The sequence below is a fragment of the Rhea pennata genome, chromosome Z, assembly GCF_028389875.1.
Source record: "Rhea pennata isolate bPtePen1 chromosome Z, bPtePen1.pri, whole genome shotgun sequence".
In the NCBI taxonomy this organism is placed as follows: Eukaryota; Metazoa; Chordata; class Aves; order Rheiformes; family Rheidae; genus Rhea; species Rhea pennata.
This window is the reverse complement of record NC_084702.1, coordinates 75216156-75238768: the sequence shown is the minus strand read 5'-3', so window position 1 is coordinate 75238768 and position 22613 is coordinate 75216156.

The following is a 22613-nucleotide window of genomic DNA, read 5'->3' as shown; positions in this document are numbered from 1 at the left end:
CATAAAGACTGTATAGGTCCAGGTAAGGTTCAATAATGTGGAAAGAATATTACTGTTCCTAACGCTACTACATCACAAGAGATAAGTCTGGATTTCAAACTCTCAGAGATCTGATCTCCGGTTATGGATGTGACCTACTATTCTGAAACCTGAGTTGTATATACCCCCTTTGTCCCCTGTTATTCTGTAAACAAAGGTGCAATTCTGATGATGAACTGTAAGACATAACCAAGAAACCTACAGTCCAAGGAAATCTGCCCAGATCCATTAAGTATAGAGCCAAAAAAGAGCATTTATGATCTTTCTTTATTTTCTAGTGGCTCCATAGTCTGTAGTTTGGATACAGCTGGTAAATATCCCTTATTAAACACTTTAAGCAGATGTGTCGTTGGGTAAGAGAAGAAAAAAAAAATGATTCATAAGATGACAGGTCTAGTGAATGAAGATGTGAGACCAGAGAATACGGTGGGTTTTTTAGATAATAGCTCCACAAAAGACCATTGAAGTGAGAAGAGCTACTGGAACTATTAGACAGAAAACAGCTTGAAAGAGCTAAAGTTGTATATATTTGTTAGTAGGAAAGGTTTTCAGATGTATGGAAAAGTCCATCCAGAAAACAGCTGGGCACAGCTGTAGCCAAGGCAAAACTGGGTCTGCTGAAGGAATTGAAGAGCCTGATGATTGGTTTCAGAAGCGGAGGTTTAAATAGCAGAAGTTTGTATGAATGGTCCATTATCTGAACTGAATAATGAGCATTGGCTTTGTGGGCAGGGAATTTACTTCCTAAGTATTTGAAACCAGGTGTTGCTGCATTTTTCTGTGGCTAGTACCATCTGTTCTGTGCCCAACAGAACACTTCAGCCCAAATCATTTATTTCGCAGCTGAGGATGCAAAGGTAAGTGATGCCCTATGGAAGGGAGTTGTAACATGGCATGGGGCGAGTGGAAAGTATGGCTGTGGATGAATATTCAGATAGATCTGAGTGGGGAGAGCTATCATAAAAGCATCAGTCTTTATTACCATTTTTTTCTCTAGACGAAACATCTGCAGGTGACGGGACCCCTCTCTCCCAACTTGCCACTAACTTCTGTTTGTTGACTAGCAATCTGGCAAATGCAAACTAAGAAAGCCTGTGCCAGGTCTTTGCAGATGTCTGTGAACTGATGCTGATTCATCTTCAGGATGTACCACCTGCCTGTGACAGTGGTTTGGAGCATGGCTTCATGAGGACAGGAGAATATATATCACAGGGCATATATATATTAAGAAAAAGAAATCCACTCTGAAGGGTTTTATTCCTACCATTCTCTCTCTTATTTACCTGAAATAAGACTAACAGAGGTATTTGCTATGCAGCTGGTTCTTATGCTTATATCTCGTTCATGTCTATCAACAATGTCCTTGAATTTCTTGGGAATTTCTCTATTATTTTAAATTATATTTTCATTAGGCCTCTAAAGCGTTCATAGCAGTTTTATGCACTGCAGTTTGCAGCTATACTCAGCAGGAACACAGTACAGCTGGCCCAGCATAAAACTTCCTAAATTTCTACTGTTGATCCCCTCATTTCCTCATTCCCAGTCAGGTTAGCTCCTTACAGTTCTCTTCTAGCAATATAACAGAGTGAGTTGCTATAAGTAATGCCCAACCCATAATTATATCCCAATTTTGCATTTCTGACATTTAATTTTTTTTCTGGAGTAAGAAATCCTGCATTAAAACAAACAAGCAGGCAAGCAAGCGCTTTCATAACAGGCACTCTTACAGAAGTTAAGTATGCTCCTGAGAGCTACCAGAATGGACACTATGTGCAAATTTACTATATTTAATTTATGAATGACTGGCTGTTAGAGAAATGGCTGGCTATATGAGGAAGCAGGAGTCTCTAGACTTCAGTCTCTAGAGTCTGAAGATCTGCAGATACTCAAGTACTCAAGTTTCTTTTACTGGGCACAAAGTTATCATGTTTTCAGGCTCCCAATTTTGTGACAGGGAATTTGAAGGTCCAGGTTATATGGATTCTGGTTGCAGAAATTTAAATTGACATCTGACAATAACTTTTTGACACAGGTAGTGGAGAAGCCAAAGAGGAGAAGTGTGCTGCTGGACTTTGTACTAACAAACAAAGAAGGACTGCTTGGAGATGGGAGGATTGGGGGCAGCCTTGGCTGCAGTGACCATGAGATGGTGCAGTTCAGGATCCTGCATGGAGGAAGCAAGGCAATAAGTAGGATCACAACCCTGGACGTCAGGACAGCGGTGTTTGGCCTCTTCAGAGAGCTACTTGGAGGAATCCCATAGGTTAGGGCCTGAGAAGGAAGGGGGGCCCAAGAGAGCTGCTTAATATTCAACCATCACTTCCTCCAAGCTCAAGAGCAGTACTACGAGTAAGAAGTCCGTCAAAGGAGGCAGGAAACCTGTATGGATGATCAAGGAGCTCCTGGCAAAACTCAGACAGAAGAGGAAAGTACACAGAAAGTGGAAAAAGGGACAGGTAGCTTGGGAGGAATACAGGAAAGCTGTCAGAGTTAGAGGTAGGGGTGCCTGGTGACGAAGGATAAAGGGAAGGCAGAGTTACTGAAAGCCTTCTTTGCTTCCGCCTTTACTGCTATGGGCAGCCCTCAGGAATCCCAGAGCCTGGAGGCAAGAGAGAGTCTAGAGAAAGGAAGACTTTCTTTTGGTCAAGGAGGACTCGGTTAGAGATCTTTTAGGCAAACCTGACACCCACAAATCCATGGGCCCTGGTGGGATGCACCCATGAGTGCTGAGGGAGCTGGCGGATGCTGTTGCCGGGCTGCTCTCCATCATCTTTGAAAGGTCATAGAGAACTGGAGAGGTGCCTGACGACTGAAAGAATGCCAATATCTTCAAAAAGGGCAAGGTCCAAAAAGGGCCCAGGGTATTACAGGCCAGTCAGCCTCACCTCCATCCCTAGAAAGGTGATGGAACAGCTCACTCTGGATGTCATCTCTAAGCATGTAGAGGAAACGGTGATCAGGAGTAGTTAGCATGGATTCACCAAGGAGAAATCCTGCTGAACCAATCTGATAGCCTTCTATGATGGCATGACTGGCTGGAGAAGTGAGGGGAGAGCAGCAGATATTGTCTACCTTGACTTCACCAAGGCTTTCGACACTGTCTCCTATAACATCCTCATAGGTAAGCTCAGGAAATACGGGCCAGATAAGTGGACAGTGAGGTGGACTGAGAACTGGCTGAAAGGCAGAGCTCAGAGGGCTGTGATCAGCAGTGCAGAGTCTTGCTGGAGGCCTGCAGCTAGTGGTGTCCCCCAGGGATCACTACTGGGCCCAGTCTTGTTCAACTTATTCATCAATGACCTGGATGAAGGGACTGAGTGCACCCTCAGCAAGTTTGCTGATGATATCAGACTGGGAGGAGTGACTGCTTGAGACTGTCTCTGAGTCAAAGAATTTTGAAGAATCACTCACTGTTTGTAGCCTGCAAACTCTTACAGTTTCTGAGATACCTAGAGCAAAAATTTAGAAAATTGAGAACATACATCTGCCTCCAAATCTATCTATGAGGTAAGTAGCCATTGACCTTGAGACATTTGGTTCTTCAATAGCTGTCCATGTGCCATAAATCAACAAATCCACAGTACTGAGCTGCATTCTACCACTACCTTCCACTATAATTCCCTTATGCACTTCTCCCTACACATATAGACAACTCTCAGTTGCATTCTAATTCCCTTATCAAGAAATCTGTTAACATGAGTATTTCCACCTTTTGTTTTATTTTGTTATTGAATTACTTATATCATCATCATCATTATCACTATCATCATTCTCCTTAGTATCTTCCTATTCCTTTAGGGAAAATCTGAAAATTTACTTGCCTGGTCCAAAATTTCTAGTCACTTATGTCTCACTAGATTTTAAATTCGGCTCACTAAAATTCTCAGCAGTAAGATGTTGGATCTTGAAATAAATTATGAGTCTGGTTACTGCAGAGCCACAAGGAAATCATTTTCAGATAAAAATAATATAGTTAAGTAGCAGAGTAATTTACTAACTTCCAGGTTCATGCAAGGAGAGCAAGAAATAGTCAGCTGATTCTGCAGCCAAAGAAATTATGCTGGATAGCAGAGATGGTGATGGGAACATGTCAGATGTGTTTTTCTCTTTGTAAGGATAGAGAAAAGAAAACGTGGTGACTTAGGGAGGTTGTGGAATCCCTGTCCTTGAAGATTTTTAAAAATAGGTTTGATAAACATCTCTCAATGATTGTCTGGCCATATGATTTAACCTTAGACCTGAAGGAGCATCTGGGCAAGCTCTGGAGGTCGCTGTCATTGCTGAATTTCTACAGTTCTACGTAAATAAGGCATGAAGAGGACACCCTGACTCTTCTGAATTTATTTTGGCTATCTATGCTCCTGTCAACTGCCAGTTTACTGAAGCCCTTGTACCAACACAAAATTATGCTCTGGGATCTATTGCATTTTGAAAATTGTGTTTGTACTGTTAAGCAGTACAGGGTGAAAGAGAAAAAAATCTTAGCAAACTTTCGATAGAGTCTGCTTACATACAAAGCAGAAATCATCGTGCAGGGTTATTAAGAAACATAGAAAACACATCATCTCCTTCTGGAAAACAGTGTGTCTTGGATTGTTGAATCACTCTACATTTTAATGTGCAAATTTGTTCCTTGGTTTTTTGTTGAAAGGATCAAACTATTTGGCATTTTGTCTGAAACATAAATGCATTAGGAAGATGCAGTATAATTTATTAAAATGTATAAAAGGAACAAAGAAAAGGATTAATTTTCTTCTTCTCTTTTAATTCCAGGGGCACCACTAGGGCATTTAATATGGGTTAAACTAGATTCAAAGAGCTTTTCATTAGACATTTAACATAAATGACTAAGAGCTTAATCAGCACATACCATTTAAATGCATTGAATGGAGGAACTGGACTGTACATTGCATTATAATTTATAGAGTTTTGTTTTTGATTACATAAGGGAAATACATTTTTTATGCCTTAAAAGCATTCTTTTGTGATGTCAAAAAAAAAAATGCATAGTATTATTGTTCAGAAAATGGTGTTTCAATTCAGTAGCGAAGCCGAAAATCACTCAAGTGGAAAAGATAACTAGCAAATTCCTCAAAGTCTTGTAGTTTGTGGGTTTTCTCTTCAAAAAGTGCTTTTCTTCCGGGCCTGATAATGAACATTGCCTCTGCTTTCCACCCTATGTCGCTTTCACATTCTTTTTAACAGCTTAAGGGGAAAAAAAAAATGACTTGCAAATACTTCTGGAATGCAGTTAAAACAGGATTAGAAAGAGCATCACTATGCTGGGCTTGCAGCATGGAAGCAAAGCAATGTTGAAAATGTGGTTTGCTTCCTCTTTTTCAATCATTTAGTGACAGTATAAAAGTAATTCAGTCCCCACTTAAACAATACCTGGGGTAACTCTCTGTGTATCATCTGTTCCATCAGAGATGATTATAGGAAATTAAACTGCTGCAGAGGCAAAAGTGGCTCCCATTTTAAGGAACTTTATCAAAATGTTAAGGAAGGATAATATTCTAAAGAGCTTACTTTTTAGTTTCTGTTTGCCTTCAGCAATACTGTGTATTATACTCGCTCTTCAAATTGCAGTTAGTTTCCCTCCTAACAAAAAGCATTGTTTTTTCCCCCCTTTTTTCTCTTATATCTTTGCAGGAGACAATAAAGTATCTCTTCTTATCCAGAAACACTGAGAGCTCTTATCAGCAGAAAGGTAAGAAAAAGGAAATATCTCAGCAATGGAGATTTTTTTTTCTACTAAGCTTTTTTCTTCCTAGTAGGTCAGCAAAAAAAAAAAAAAAAAAAAAAAAAAAAAAAGTCCCATTTTCTGAGATACTATCCCTTATTGTTAGAAGAGCTTGAAATCAAGATAAAGCTCTTATGTTCTGAGAATGTAGTTATCCTAAAATGCATACTTCTCTCTCACTCATTTTCTTTGCTTTTTTCTTTCTCTTTCTTTTACCTTCCTTCCTTCCTTCTCTTTTTTCTTTCTTTCTTTCTTTCTCTTTGTCTTTTTCTCTCTCTCTCTCTCTCTCTTTCTCTTCTTCTTTTTTCTTCCTTTTCCTTTTCCTTTTCCTTTTCCTTTTCCTTTTCCTTTTCCTTTTCCTTTTCCCATTTTCCTTTTCCTTTTCCTTTTCCTTTTCCCATTTTCCTTTTCCTTTTTCTCTTCCTCTTCCTTTTCCTTTTCCTTTTCCTTTTCCTTTTCCTTTTCCTTTTCCTTTTCCTTTTCCTTTTTCTCTTTCTCTTTCTCTTTCTTTCTCTTTCTCTTTCTTTTTCTCTTTCTCTTTCTTTCTCTTATTTTCTTATTTCCTTATTCGTTTCTGTTTTTCATTTTCTTTTCCTTTTCCTTTTCCTTTCTTTCTTTCTCTTTTTCTTTTTCATTCTCTTTTTCTTTCTCTTCTCTTTCTCTTCTTTTTCTCTTTCTTTCTCTTTCTCATTCTCTTTCTTTCTCCTTTTTCTTTCTTTCTCCTTTTTCTTTTTCTTTTTCATTTTCATTTTCATTTTCATTTTTGTTTTTTTTTCTTTTTCTTTTTTTCTTTCCCTCCACTTCTTTTTCTTCATGTATTTTTTTCAGTCAAAAAAATTTAATGTAAATTTTTATCAGTGTGAAGTGTCCTCCTTGCTGACGGATCCTATCAGCAGTACTGGAAGAACAGGAGGAAAAAGCAGATGTTGAGAAATGAAATATGTATGTATGCATATATGTAGAAAGAGGCACATACATAAATAGAACTGTAGCTATGCATAATTATGCATATTGTATAAATGTATACACATAAATATAAGTGTAAGTACACACAAGGTATATCTAGCTATATATATTTGTGTGTACGTGTATATATATGGTATATGGTTCTTTATATGCACGCGTCTATGTATAAGCTTTTAGAAGCTGGCATTCAGTTCTCATTACCGAGGTAGGTTGTATAATACCCTGTGTCATGCATTTACCTTTATTTAATACAGCAATGTATTAAGTAACATGATTGGCATCTGTCATGTTTTATTCCTTCTTTCTCTCATCCTCTCTCAAGGCAGAGAGCTGTACATGCCCAGAATATTACTCATTTTGATAGAGACTTTTGTTTTCATTTTACCAAAAATCTACCCAAATTGAAAAATACATGAGAGATGGTGCGGCAAAATCTATTAGTTTGGCCTGAGCACAGAAGGAGAAAAAATTTCTTAAATGCTGGCAGAGGTCGGTCCAGTCTCTCAAACTGTTCCTCAGATCACCTTTGCCTTTTGCACAGGTGCCATAGCAGCCTGTGTGTAGTTTCACATTCTACTTACTCCGATCCAAATACGATGTTGAAACAATTGGCTATGTAAGTTTTCCCCATTCCCAGTAAACCTTCCTGTTCCCTCTTTGCATGAGAGCCAGGAACTGGCAGCAGGAGTCTAGGTCAGCTTGCTGATTAGATGCAAAATTTCTCCCCAACATAGAAAATTTTATACCAGATCAAAACCATGTCTACCTATGAATTGATGTCTAGAAATTACATATCAATATACAAACTAATTACTTTAGGGGCCCTATTCAATCAGTGCAAAGAAATGTTTCCAGAAAAAGGTTCTTTGGGCCTGTTTTGGACACCCGTCCTGGAATGAGAGCAACTGCTCCTTGGAGGTATTCCTTTTCCTCTGTTGTTTCTCCAGGATGACTCCCTCAGAATTAGAGACTCACAGCCAGACATCTAATCCCACTTCTCTTTGCAGCTGCTGCTTAGCAAATGAACCATCCTTGCTAAAGTTACCAAAATAACGTTTAAATCTCTTCACAGGATCCCAGCTAGCATTTCACTCAGGATCAACTCAGAAGAGGGAAAATAGGAAAAAAGGAGCATAGGTTTAAATATCAAAATCAACATATTCTCTGCTAGGATATCCTAAAAGGCCTGTAATCAGAACAAGCCCCTAATGCTTTCTTTCTGCATCTGAACATTTCTCTGGTAGCTCAAGAAAACCATTGCACATGCTAAGATGCTCAGAGTGCCCTGGAGAGCTGGGTAGGAGCCCGCCAGGACCTAAACTTTGCAGAGAGTGAAGACAAGGAAGCTCCTGAACTCTCCTGGAGGAAGGTCTGAGGTCCACATCTGGCTGCACCTAGCTTTCTGAGCTTCACTGATTCGTTCATTAAAGTGGTACGAGGAAGAAAACAGAAGCAAAATCCCCTGCTGAGAAGCCTCGAACACGATTCAGTTGTACAGCCAGTCTTGCTGCCTCCTTTCGTTCCTACTCAGCGTATGGATAGTGACACTTTAATTCTATACACAGGCAATGGGGCAGAGGCTGATTCCAAAATGCAGGTCTTGGAAACCTCTGGAGGCCTTCAGCAGTGTCTGGCTTCTCTGCTGGCCATGGCTGAGAGCTTTAGCAAGTTACTTGAGTAATTTGAATAATATCTAAACATAAGCAATTCATCTTAAAATGTCCTGAAAAGTGATTTGAGCACCTAATTTTCATTGTATCAATACTCACACAAGCATATAAATAAGGTCTAATTATGGAAGTAAATGTTTGTATGATCAAGCGAAGAGTTAGAAAAGAAGAAAAAATAAAAAGACTTACAGCTTTAAAAGCCATTTGTGTTAAGGGCAAATCTGATTATATAGGTTTTCTAATTTAAAAGGCTTTGCTGGAGAGATTTAATCCAGATGTCTTTGAAATCAGCAGGGCTTTTTTTCTGCCATCAGTTGGTATTGATGGCCACACATCATCGTGGATATGAACATTATTTGTATTCATTAGCCAACCATTAGCCTTAATCAGCTCTCTACCATGGCATCACCACTCTTCCATCAAAGGTGACATTTTCATTGACTTCAGCGGAAAAAAGATGAACCTCCTTCTTGACCATGTGGCCTCTGTGATCCTGTCCTCGCATATGTAGCTGTAACTTGCCTCCAAAGCATATTACCCATATGATCAAACACACATGTGTGCTCATATACCAGTATGCATGTACACATACGTTTACAGATGGAAAAAACTGTTTGAAGATGCACAGCACCTGCAGCTGGTGTTCACATCAGGGACATTCAAAGTTATGAGACACTTCTGAAAATAACACTGTTTCCATTCAATTCCTTGAATGTTGGAATAGAAATTTAATTCTAAGTAAATATGTTGCAAAATTTGACCTTGTAGCATAGAGGGATATTCTGCTGATGAAAATACAACAGAAATTTTAAGAATAAAAACAATAAAAATTATTATTGTTGTCATATGCCTCAGCCTGAGAACCATATTTGTTTTCAGCTCACCTATAAACCAAAAATCGTCAAAAGCGTTCAGCCTCGTTAGTGGGTTATACAGCTCAGTCTCTGGTTTCAGTAGTTATCATTTATCTGGGTTATTTAATGGATAGATAATAAGTGTGTGTATGTGTGTACACGTGTGCGTTCATTTTCGCCCTTGGTCCACAGTTGACTTTTACACTTGCCTTGATAAATAATCATTTTACTTATTTCATTTCCAGAGCTCATTTTGTAAATACCTTCTTTGTTTCTCCTAAGCACAACATTAGTAAGATTTTTTTTTTCATTAAGTTAACTTTTATGCATTAAAGAGGGGGGGAGCCCAGCATACTCTGTGATTACAAAATGATTTTTCCCTTTTTCTGCATATTTTTTCTTGCTCATCACTTAGATTTTTTTCACTTCCACATTGCTATTTTGTCAGTGATGACAATATGGAAATCCATACATATTGGTATTCCAATAGAGATTTGCCTAGCCAAACAGAAGCAAAAAATTATGTGAATACAAATGTATTAACTGCAAAGATAAATCACAACCTGCAGGCAACATGAATAAGCTGAGGAAAGAGAGGAAAAGATGTGGGATGGGGAGTGCAGTGTGAAACCAGCTGGAGTCGAAAGATGGAACATCACACACAGAAATCAGGAAACATTTATAAGCATAACTTTTTAGTATCTCACAAGCAGAAAATGCAGAGTGATTGAAAAGCAAGCAGGCCCACAACCACACAGCAATGGAGAAGTTTTATCGTCTTTGGAAATCGTCTGTGCTCATTGTCAGGCTTTTTATAACTCTACCTTGGTTTTGGGGTCTTTTTCTTTCTTCTTCTCCTTCTTCTCCTTCTTATAAAAAAAAAAGTTTAAAAAATATGAACTTAGGAAAGCCAATTTCATGTGCTGTTAATTTAATTCCCAACATAAAACCTTACTTCTTCTGATGGAAAATGAAATTACCCTTTCTACATCCGTTTTATCTGTCAATTAAATTCTTTTTTCCCCCATTCCTCCCCTCAAAGAAAAAAAAAGAACATGCACATTACTGGTTATATTTTCTGTGCTTGCAACAAAATGAAAATGGGAAGAGGTGGCATTAAGTACAGTAAGTACACAAAACCTGCTTGATTATCATGTAAAGATGCAGGAATGACAACCCCCGAGACTCTGAATCTCCTCTGTGAGGTTGTAGATGTCTGGGCTAATTTTCATTTTCCATTTGTCCTGGTATTGCATGGCAAAGCAGTTTTAATAATGGGACTTTTAGTAGTGCTAACTATTAACCTTTCTATTTTGTGGTATCTTTAAGAAATGGCTTTTGGAGACAGCTTTCTCTGCCTGAATCTGTATATGAATAAAGATAGGAAAATGTAATGTATCTTTTGGGTAGAAAGAGAGGACATTCTCTGTGATCCACTCTGAACGATTAATTTCAGGATGATATTTGTCTCTGCTTCATGTTGTCATTATTTGACAGTTATGAAAAAATCACCTTCTCTAGTCTCCCTTGGTTATTATTTGTATTACTTTAGAGCTGATTAGAAAACAGTACTTGAAAAATTTCAGCTTTTCAAAATTGGAAAAAAAAAGATGTTTTTGTGAGTTTATTTATTGGTTTGTTTGCTATTTGTTCACTTTTTGGATGAAGACAAAAACATCTTCCAGAACCAAAACAAAACCAGACTGATTCTTTTCTTTTTTTTTTCAAAAGTAGCAGTGAAAAGAGAAGAAAACAAACACTACTTTATGACATTTGTCAAGTAACAGAAAACGAATAGGAACACGCTGTAGCTCAGCCACAATAGTTCATCCTGAGTGAGAAAAGCTGAGTCTGAAATATTCTAATTTTAATATGGGGCAAAGATAGCTTAGGTAAACTAATTCTGAGGCACATTTGCCTTGCAGATATTGTGCAGCAATGATAGGGACTAGCAAAGCATCAGTGTTTGGGGGTTGAAAGGCATCTCCTGGAAAATATCCCTGCAGCAATCTTGGACCTTGCCACCACCCCGCTTGCCACCTTAGCCCCTAGTGCCCCTCGGCTTACCCCTGACAGAAGGGCTGGCACAAGCATCTCGCTTTTCAGCAGTGCCCCTTGGAAGTCAAGTTGCAATTACACTGGTGGAGGTAACTGTGAGCTGAATTGCTGAGGTTCCTAGATGTTCCTTTGCTGTTACATATCCATGGGGGAAAGAGTTTGAAGACTGTGAGGCAGAGGGCTGGGGGAAGGCACGTCTTAAAGCTCTGCAACCAGATTTGCCGGAGGACATCTGCCATCTGCTCTTGGAGAGCAATTTTTAAGGAGTATATTTTACTGTGCTGCTCTTTGTCCTCACCGACCTCAGGGAAAAGAAACTAGTGTAATACTTTCCTCTTTCACCTCTAAGAGCTGAGGAAGCCGAATGCTGCATTATGCTCACGGTGCATTGCTAAGGGAGGTTGGTTGCCGGGGTAAATTTCCAGAGTGAGCTTCCTCCTACATGGAGAGTCTTTGCACTGTAAAATCCATCCAGGCATCAAAACGAATAATACTGAATTTTATGTCAGATGATACATACCCATACCCAAAGAGAACCATGTCAATTCTGCCATAGCAAAGGCGTCTGAGGTATGATTCCCCTCGTTCTTACACCTGTAAAAATAATGTACAATTATGTTAAAGTCAAAACTAGAATTATGCTAGAGGAAAGCTGGAGTGATTGAGAGAAAAATCAGGCCTACAGCCTTTAAAGTGCAAGCATAAACAGCATCACTTTTTTTGAACCTGCCTATATACACCTGGAAGGCATTCAAAGCATGCACTTGCAGTTATTTGTTACTCCTAGAATGATTAAAGTAAATCACATTGTTTGATATGAAAAATATGTTGTACATACTTTTCTATTTTTCTCACTGCTCTGCCCTCCATGCTGCATTTTGTAGCATAATCAAAATGCAAAATACATTTTGAAAAATTAAATGAGAGACACATGTGTGAATCATGAGGTTTATTTGCATGTTTGGCCCTTCATTTCACTAGGGATTTTAGTTTTTCCAGGAGGGAAACTGTCACATTTACATATTCCTAGACAGGCATGCAAATATTAGTCAGAAACTATAGTTTATTCAGTGCATTACAAGCTGCTGGGCTGTCAAACAGTAATTTCAGTTCTTGAGTAATATATGTTTTTGGAAACCTGGCATAATAACACTGCGTTATAGTATTGCCCACTAGGACCACTTACAGTTTTGTCAGGTATTCCATTATCAAGCCTTACATTCTGGACCACGTACATTGTGTGTCAGCCGTATAAATTTGTGATCCAACGTGCACGGTCTCAGTCCCTGAGCAAATTTCTTTTGCAAATTTCAGAGAGCGAAATCACGGAAGCCTGTTTGGAAGTTCTAGCTGGGCAAAGGCAGCCACAGCACCAGGAGACAGAATAGCAACCGTACAAGGCCTTCACGTCCATTTTTGTGTTTCTGCCACCTAACATACCTCTGAGGTTTGCCGTTGTGGATGCACACGTGCAGCCACTGGCTATAGCAGTTCATCTGGTAAGTAAGGGCCTCTAAGAACCTACTCCACGAAAATACACTATTACTAATATTTGCCAGTTGGAAAGAAGATGGTTGTACTCCATCAAGGAAGTGGGATGCAGCTTTCTATATACCCATGTTTGGTCTAAATTCATGAATTAGTGCCACCGCACTGGGGTTACCCCTGTGTGTACTGAAGAAAGCAGATAATTTGCATCAGTTGTGTTCCCTTCTCCCTCCCCATATCAAGGGGAGGATATCTCAACTGTTAGAAATTCCTCAAGAATAAACTTAGGCCTGGTTAAGTACAAGGCCGTCACTAAGGTCAAGAATCCACCCAAACTGGAGTAGTTTATGAGGCCGACGTGAGTAAATCCCAACAGTTCCTGTAGCCAGCGTCAGAGGCACGGTGTGATTAGGACTGCAGCACGCTGCCTTCGACTTCCAGCCTGCATGCCCCAGGACACGTTTACACTAACCCAAGCTGGCCTTAAGTTTAGGTGAGACTTGAACTCACGCCCCTGGGTCTGCAGCCAGCAAAGACGGCTAAAACTTGTATTGTGAAAAACTAAACTCACAGCTCATTAAGATAGATATCCTTATGGAAGTTCACTGGGGAACATGGTGATTAAACCATAGGGGCTGAATTAATCTATAAACTTTTCCAGTTGATACAGTGGGGTTCTCATCAGGCAGCATAAGAAAAATCAACCTATTTATGCATTGTTATCATTCTTTGGACTGGAGTATTAAGGGCCACAATACTCGGTACAAGTCATCACAGGAGCTTTGAGCTCCAGGCAACTCTTCTAATCCTATTTTAACAAACCAGTCAAGGAACTGGGACCTGACAGTTATTCCCAATTACAAAATTCATGCAATATATCAACATACGCCAGTTTTGCAGATTTTCAGCTATAGCTATACTATCAAGAAGGCTGTGCAGAACGTCTTGCCATGGCTAATAGTGGCAAAATTGATAGCTTGTAGAGAGATATGATATGTGTTAAAAAAAAAAGAACCACAATGAATATGAAAGAATCCCTCTTTTCTCTAGCAGGAGAATTGTAAAATGTTCCTGCTTTTCATGCACCTATCTTCTGTTAATTAAGACTGCATAAGATTTTTTAGTATGCAGAGGGGCTATGCATGTGGAACTCTTCTGTTTTCTAAATCCACATTGATAAAATAGATTGTAAGCTCTTTGAAGGAACAGTTACAGTCTATCATGTTCATGATCCATGGATTTAGGACTTCTAAATACACAGCAGAAGAGTACTCTAATGGACCATTATACTTTATCAATGATATGCAGATTATGGGCTGATTGTAGATATTTGAACTATACCTGTCTATCCATACTGCAGTTCTTTGAGGATTTGTTGAAGGCACAGAGGATCAATGCACCTTGACATGTCTCAGAAGAGGAACTAAGCATTAGAGTTCACCGAAATTTCACTTCGAAAAGGGTACAATAATACTGTCATGGTTTCAGCATAGTGCAAATGCCACCTACCTCAAATTAGCTTGCCTGGGAAATGTTCTTACCCTAGGCACAGCAAAACATCACAGTAAAAACTGGTGGCTTCAGAAATTTTCTGGAGTTTTGGGAGGGTCCACAGCTAGCACTGATTTCCATACTGTAATGACTAGACAGATCAGCTACTGTATGTCAGTGCTATATAGATTAGGTACCTTCTTTTCAGGGATCAATACAGGAAGAACCTTGTTGTAGGGATTTTTTTTTTCATTCTTTATTTTATTGCATAAGTTAAAATGTGAGTAATTATACTTACCTTCATAATATAGTTCTCTGAAATTCGTTAATTGGCTACATTTACATAAATTATAGTAGCATTGCTATTACAGAGGCAGTATGATCCACTGACTATTACTGCATGGTTGTGTCGTGACTGCAACCCTCATTCTGCTGTTCACCTGTAGGATGACAGGTTATTCACTGTTTTCCCTTCCATTCCCATCTTGTCATTTTTATACTGCCAGGTCTTCACAGTTCATGCTATCACTAACTACTTATGTAGACAGTGCCTTCTAGAAGAGCCATCTTGGATGAGACATTTAACCATGTTGTAATAGAAATAATATTAGGACAGGGTATTTTATACACTTACATGAAGATAATTGTCTGTTTAGACCAGGAGAATATATTACCTAAGATCCCAAATCCCATCTTTTCTCAAGGTAACTTACTAGCAGAACATTGCTGTCAAATATATTTTCCCTCCCTTCCTCTTCGCTGGTGGATTTATTCTGATCACATGTGCAAGATGAAAAATATACCAAAATCTGCCCTTTCATTAAGATTAAAAAGCTGCAGCTCTTAAATCATGCATATGTGCAATTTTTAACTGTTTTTAACTAGCACAAAATGGCTCGTTGGAATTATGCAAGTATAGATCATTTTAATTTGAATCATTGTGGAATCATAAAGGACTCCGTTCTTTAATTTTGTGCCTTCAAGTCAGCCACTTTGATTAAAAAATAATAAAGCATGAGAGCTGGAGGGTCCTTGCAGGTTCTTCTAGCTATCATGGATCCCTGATCTTTGGTACTAATTCTTCTCATTAATATTAATAAAGGGCTGATAGGCCATCTCAAAGCATAGTACAAAAATCATGCAATTAATTGCTTGTAGTGTTTTTATGCTTATTTTGCACAATGAGAAGCGATGCCTCAGGAGTCTAAATATCAGTTAATCAATAATATCAAATCCACTGAAAATGAGCCCTTCAAGTCCCTTTTTCATAAATCTTCCCCAATTTTAAGCAGAATTAAAACCAATTACATGTTGTTTGTTTTTAAATTAAAAAAAAAAAAAAAAAAAAAAAAACAGAGAGAAATATAAGAGGCAATAAAGCAGGATTTGTATATGCCCCCCTGCTTCTCCTGTCAGCACTACAATTTTTAATAGCTAAGCTGCTGGGGTTTAGATTCTGTTTCTGCTCCATTTTTCTGTAAGAGCCAAGGTAATCTCAGGAAACTAGTCATGACCATTATTAATAAAGTCTTCTTACCAGTGTTCTGCAGATTTGTAGCTATTAACTAGGTTGAGATGAATGGCACCCCTTAACCACACAGGACATTATGGTATTTTGGCCTGAAAAATCTTTCAGAAAAATGAGAACTCCTCTCCTATGCTGAAGTGGCCTACACAGACCTTAGATCTGAGCACGAACAGCAGAAAAGGTTATGGGCTCTTTTTTCTCTCTGCAGGACAGGTGTGTAGTAGGGTCAAAGTGTGCGTGTGTTTTAACAGGTACAATATCTTATTTAGTTTTTATGATGCAGCTGACTCAGATCACCAAAAGAAGTAAATGTCATGGTGGCCATGTAAGACCGAATGACCAAGAAGATCCTTTCTTATTCTTTGTATTCTAGAGGGCACTTCTGACCATCTTATCTACTGATGTAGCTGGAGCTTGGCATATATAGTTTGATGTGACAAAAATTGAACCCTTAAAATAAAAAAAGACAGTGCTTTCCAATCAGTTGTCAGTTTGTTGCTGCTAATTTGTTGTTGATTCGTTGTTGCACGATGGTGTGGAAAATGGATGTGGAAGGAGGCAGGGCTGTGACTATTGCAGACTGCAATGCCATGGGGCCTACAGCAAAGCATTGCTCTGCTTCGTGTGGTTCACAGTAACTGGTTAAATCTTGTAGTTATTTCTCTGGGCTTTTTACAGATGGATGAAATATTTTTAGCAAAAGAAAAAGTACATTTTTTATGCACACATCTACCTGCATTGTTCTATCAACAAGTATGAATTTATAAGGTCAAGTCTCATCCTTCAAGTAGTCCTCACATACACATGCACACATGAAAGAAAATGGTTTTAGGAAATGTCAGAATGCTTTATATCAACATTTTCAGAATGAACTAGAACGTTTCATTTCAAAATGTCATTTTCATTTTGAAATTGATCTTTTTAAAGGGTAAGAAAAGAAAAAAAGGCTTAAATAACTTCAGAATGAAACACAATATGTTCCCATTTGAGTGAAACTTCCTGGTTTACAAACCCAAACTCATTGATTTTTTTTTTCTTTTCTCGTTGCTGTTGAACCCCAAAGTCTAATATTCTCACAGATCAACCCTCCTACTCAAATTTCAGAACAGTGGCCAGCTGAAAGTACACCTTCAATGTTTCTCTCTGCCTGAACAACATTTATATTACCCAGTGTGGCTCACATACATGAATGATGTAGACATGGCTATATGCAGTAGTTCCTACTCCCGCTCTGTTTAGAGGCATCTAATTTACCATAAAGTAGTATCAAAAGAAATTTTGCCCAAGAAAAATCTATATCTCTAGAGAAAGTATAACTTTTCCTTCCATAAGGAGAATCCACAGAAAGGCAGAAAACTCCAGCAGCTTCGACAAAAGGAGTTTCTTCTGATTTTTTTTCTTGGGTTGCAGAGTCCACCTGGTTCCTAAGGTGGGGATCACACAGCTCCAGGCCAGGCATCCTTTCTGAATACTGCAGGTCGACCACAAGAGCTCACTACAGATTACCACCTTCTTCTAGTTTGCCACATATTTTAGTTAGCTAGTACAAAATTCTTCACATTAGAATATTTAAAACATAATTTTTTTTTTACAAGGCTAATATACAATCCAATACTCTAAAAAATGTAAAAGGAGATGGTGCAGGGATTAAAAGGCAGAGCAGCCTGACATTGATTCTAAATACAAAGAAAACGGCTTAAAATTTACTGCAAGCTTTTCACCCCATATTGCTATTCACCTTTTAAAAAGCTTGGTTGGAAATGGAACATCTGAGACACACTTGTCATTTCATGGAGCTGATTTCAACAGCCTGAGAAAGCCAGGCAAGCAATTGCTTCACTCCCTTCCCCCCCCCCCCCCAAACTTTTCTCCAATGTCATTACCCTACCTGGTTATTATAAAACTCAGCGCTACTCTAAATTCTGATTTAGATTTCTCATTCCTCATACCCTAAGAATGTATTAACAAAGAATTAGAAGCTAAAAATATTATTAATGGCAAATAGTGTAGTTTCATGAAATGATGGTCAAGGAACCTGCCTGCTATTTTTGACAAATGGCGGGTCTAGTTGTTAGAGACTGGGAGAGATGTTTTCAGAGTATGGCCAGTGACTTCCAAGCCTATGACACAGCCTTTTGTGACACTTCAATGAAAAGAACGACAACCAAATAAGCAAATAAAATAGACCACTTGGAATTACATGGGGTTTTCCTACTTTAATGTCCAGGCTCTCTTGTGCATGTGCTCCAGCTAAATATAGCGAAGGAAAGGAACTCTTCCCTCACCACAGAGAGACAGACCTGGTGGGGTATGCTTCATCATACCCTTAGCCTCAAAGCCAGTCTGAAGAATTTGCTTTCCTCAAAGGTCAGCGCCTGATTATCCTCCTCCGTTGCTCATTTTACTTCTGGTCATCGCTTCTGCTTCTCCCATCTCCTTTGTCTGCTGTGTACATCTTCACTTGCGCTAATTCACGTATTTATCTAATCCCTCTCTGAGATGATTCAATTCATTGATGTGGTAGTAAAAATATTCATTGTCAAGTGTTTTACATGACCGTGAGTGATAGACAAAGAAAAGGAGAGGAGGTAAGTCTCTCTCAGCAGCATTGAGTCATTAATTAGGCTTATGTCATAACACAATTTAAACCTCATCATCTTTTTTTTCCTTATTTGTATTAGAATAATCTTGTCTTCAAAATAGTGAAATTATATACTTCATTTAAAATCAATGGCTGTAATAAAACATATCAGAGCAAAGCTGAATCTTTTTGAGGTATAAGTCAGACTATATGATCAAATACTCCCAATCAAACTGTGTCGCTGTGAAACTCTAAATTCAGTGCCCAAGGAGCCTCCAGAGACAGTTAATTGCTCAGTTAGGGTATATCCAGCTGATCTCTAAGTAGGGGGAAGGCACATAAGATCATGGACAAAAACACTGTAAAAATTATTTACAGAAATAGACTTTGAAGAATCCCCCCAGATAACACCTTCAAGGCTCTCAGCAAATCTTTGGTCAAATTTTAATTTATTTTAATCTTTCACAGAATCTCATTTTATGACAAAGACATGTCATAGGAGGAGACTTCAGAAAGCTCGGATGTTTCATCCTTTACTACCTAAAGTCAGAAGTCCATTGTGCTAACATTTGTACGAACATGTCACTTCTTCAGAGAACTTGCAGTTTAAATAAGTAAGGATAGAGGAATAAGGATGAAGAACATTTGGGGATGGATTCCAAAAACCAAGAATGATTACATAGTTCATCTGCTGCTAAACGGGTGCTCAGGCTTGGTAAAGGTTTAAAAGATTTACCCAAGATATTTGAAAGGATTACGCTATATAACTGCCCCTCACACACAAGAGATGGAGAATTTTCTCCATCCTTAGCAATAACGACAGAGGGGTGTGTGACCATCATTACCAGTCCCACCTATTAATTACTAAACTGAAGTTGGTTGTGGTTTAAGCTAGTATTCATTGCTGTAATTTGCAACAGACAGTGTTTGAAAACATCATCCATTCTCCCACTCCCAACAGAGAGCAGGGAGACACATGTAGGGCTGGGCAAATGTCTTCAGATCCTGCAACAAAATCCACAGATGCCATAAGCCAAAGTTCACAGAAAGTTACAGTGCAGTACTGAATGAAGAAAGCTCTCCCAAATCCCAAGGCGGAGCTTTAACAGGGAAAAACACCTTCTTTGTCATTGGTAGGCTTGTCCAACCTTATTTTGGAGATTTTCCCATCATTAATTTCAAGGTATTAAATGAACAGAGAACAGCAGAATTAGCAATAAAAAGCACTAGCAGTTGCTGAAGCTGTAATTCGCAGTCTGGCGTACTAGCTGAACAATTAGGATAATATTTTAAATAAGGGATCACAACCTACATTTGATTTAAACCAACTTTGCCCTTTTTTAAATAGTTACTTAAATACAAATTAATTATTAAACTCATATTTCCTGAGGATTAAAAGCATCTATATCTCTGCATATTTGTCAGTATTAGCATAAAACAGTTGGAAATTGTGAACAAAGTGTGATTCAATGCCTGTATGCAAGTGTACTATGGTGTTCCACTTGCAACTAACATCAGTCACACTATTTCTTTTGGGTATCCCATCTGTTTTACACCTATAAGTTGATATGAAAGAACATGGAGTCTCTTGGTGGTCAGTGCTGATGGTCATACATATCTTGTATGTTCAGCTTTTGAAATACCATGGGGCTGGGAGAAGGTGTAAATTACCCAGAAGCTGTCTGATTGGTGGTGCATGCTTGAAACAGCTGTAAGGAGTCCTGAACAAAGCACAGCAGTTGTAGTGAGAAAACTATTAGCATATGCATGAATAAGTGGGTGTGAAAATACTGGCTATCAGCATGCAATGTGTACTGTATTCCAGCTGAGTAGGTGTAAAAAACATCCTCTTGACAGAGAAGTGTGAATTTCAGGGAGACAAGGCTGATGAAAGCCAAAGATTTGTATTTGTTTCATTTGTTTAGATAAAGGCCACATACTTTTCTGTTGTTATTCTGTTTTCCTTAATGGAGTTGTATCTAGGATGAATTTTGCCTCTGCTTAAGGTAAACAAAGCAAGCTAGCAAGCACGAAATAAAAGGATGACAACAGAGTAGTACAGAGAACCTCAACAAGCTTTGAACCAGTTCTTTGGGGCCCAAATGCAATTTTGTCAGCTTTCTCAATGATAATGTTCATCAGAATTTAATGTCTTCACCAGGCTATGAGGAGGTCATGGCCCAGAGTTTGGCTCTTTTATTGTGTGTTCCTACTAAGGCTACCACTAAAAATCTAAGGAAAAACCAGTCCATTCCTTTGCTGGAGAGCATAAAACCTACACACTGAAAAAGGACACTTGTAAATTCTACTCCTGGGCACTTAAGGGCATTTCATATTTCAGCCATTCACAATTTATATTTATTTGAAAAATTGTGTTGCTCGGCAGTCTTTCCTAATAGCGATATAATGGTATTGTAGCTGGAATTTAATGGTACACTATTACACTTCAGGGCAACCACAGCACAAGTGTATCAATTCTGGGATGAGTCAATGGTGAAGCAGCAATATTGAGGTCATATTTTTCCTCTTCCTGTACATCAATTGGACAGAAGTATAGAACTTACTGTACTTTTGACGGAATTGTAAAGATTGTTTTCCAGTGATCTTGTTTTGTTCCAGACAAATTTCTATGTCTCTTGCTTGAAGCTTTGCAGTACTACTTTATTCTGTTCTCAGTCAGGGTCCATCACAGCAGTATCAGAGGTGTTTTAATGGAATAATAAATGGCATGGCCATCCACCTCACTCACTTTTCTTTTTACTAAAGATTTCCAAGATATCATTAAACCTATTTTGTGTCATAGACATAGTGAAAATATGGTTGACAAAATATATATATTGTCAAAGCAATAAGGCTTTCCTCGGTTCAAAAGCATATTCTACGTATTATCAAGCCAGCATCTGAGAAAATGTCATCTCTTTTGCCAATAAACCTTAGTTTTGCAACTGATAAATCTATAAGGCTTAAGATGAGAGCAAATCAGACTTTTTTTTTTTTTTTTTTTTTTCCTGTGGGGGGTTCTTGCTTCACTAACTCATCAAGGAAAAGAGACCTCCCAAGTCAACTTAATTCCCGAGAGATCTCTTCAAGATTCACAAACTAGATTGCCATTCAGTGATCTGCACAGAGTTTTCAAACTCGGGAAAGTAATCGTCATGAGTTCAGAAACTGATAAAGAGGACATACTTCAGAGTCTAAAGATTAAGGTCCTTATGTGAGAGACTGAAAATATTGGGTTACTGTCAAGATTATATCTGACTGATATGTTTGTAAAACCTAACACTAGATAATATATATAAACAATTTCCGAAACAGATAAGAGAACTAACTTTTCTTTTATGGCAGAATACTTAAGTGAAGGTCTGTCTTCTTTTCTTTTGGCCCAATTACCCTCGCACACTCTACTGCCTGAACTTCAAACATGGGAACATGTAAGCACCTCATCTAAAGATGATTATTATACTCTCACGATTTAGCCTAGTGAATATGATTTTTGTTAGTGCAAATCCACAGGCTTTCTGCTGACCTGACAGTGCAGGCCCTCCAGACTTAATATCTAAGTCATCTTTGTGTAACAAACAGTAACTCTTTGTGTCATTTGGGACTGCAGAAGGCTCTAGTGCACTTTCAAGCTTCAGCTGGGAACCAATTAAAAGAGTGTAGATGAAAATGTAAATGAGTTGTCCCAAACACACTGAAAATTGAGGGGAAAGAAACCCCCACCATGAACATCATACACGTCTACACAAAAGACTCAGGACTTTGATTGCTTATTTTAACTCCATCCTACCCCTTTCTCTTGGGGAAGACTGAAGCTGTCAACACTGTGACCCAGAAGAACATTGGAAGGACAGGCATAAAGCAAAGCAAAGGGGTAGATTCTGACAAGTTGTCTGAATAACAATTTTGACTGTAAAAGACTCCTTTGTCTTAATTTAGACTATGTTTATTAGTACTGTTGTAAGGAACTGATAATGAAAAAAAGAATATGCTTTAATTGGGCAGTTAAAACATTAATTAAACTAATAATATAAGCTTAATTCCAAATATAGTATATATGATTTGTTCTGTTTGGCACCAACAAAATTTAGAGTGTAATAGTATCAAGCCAGAAAAGTTTAGATCTAATAAGAGTAAGACAGAATTTATAAGCAATTATGTTCACTTCCTGAGTTATAGAGCATAAAGACAAACA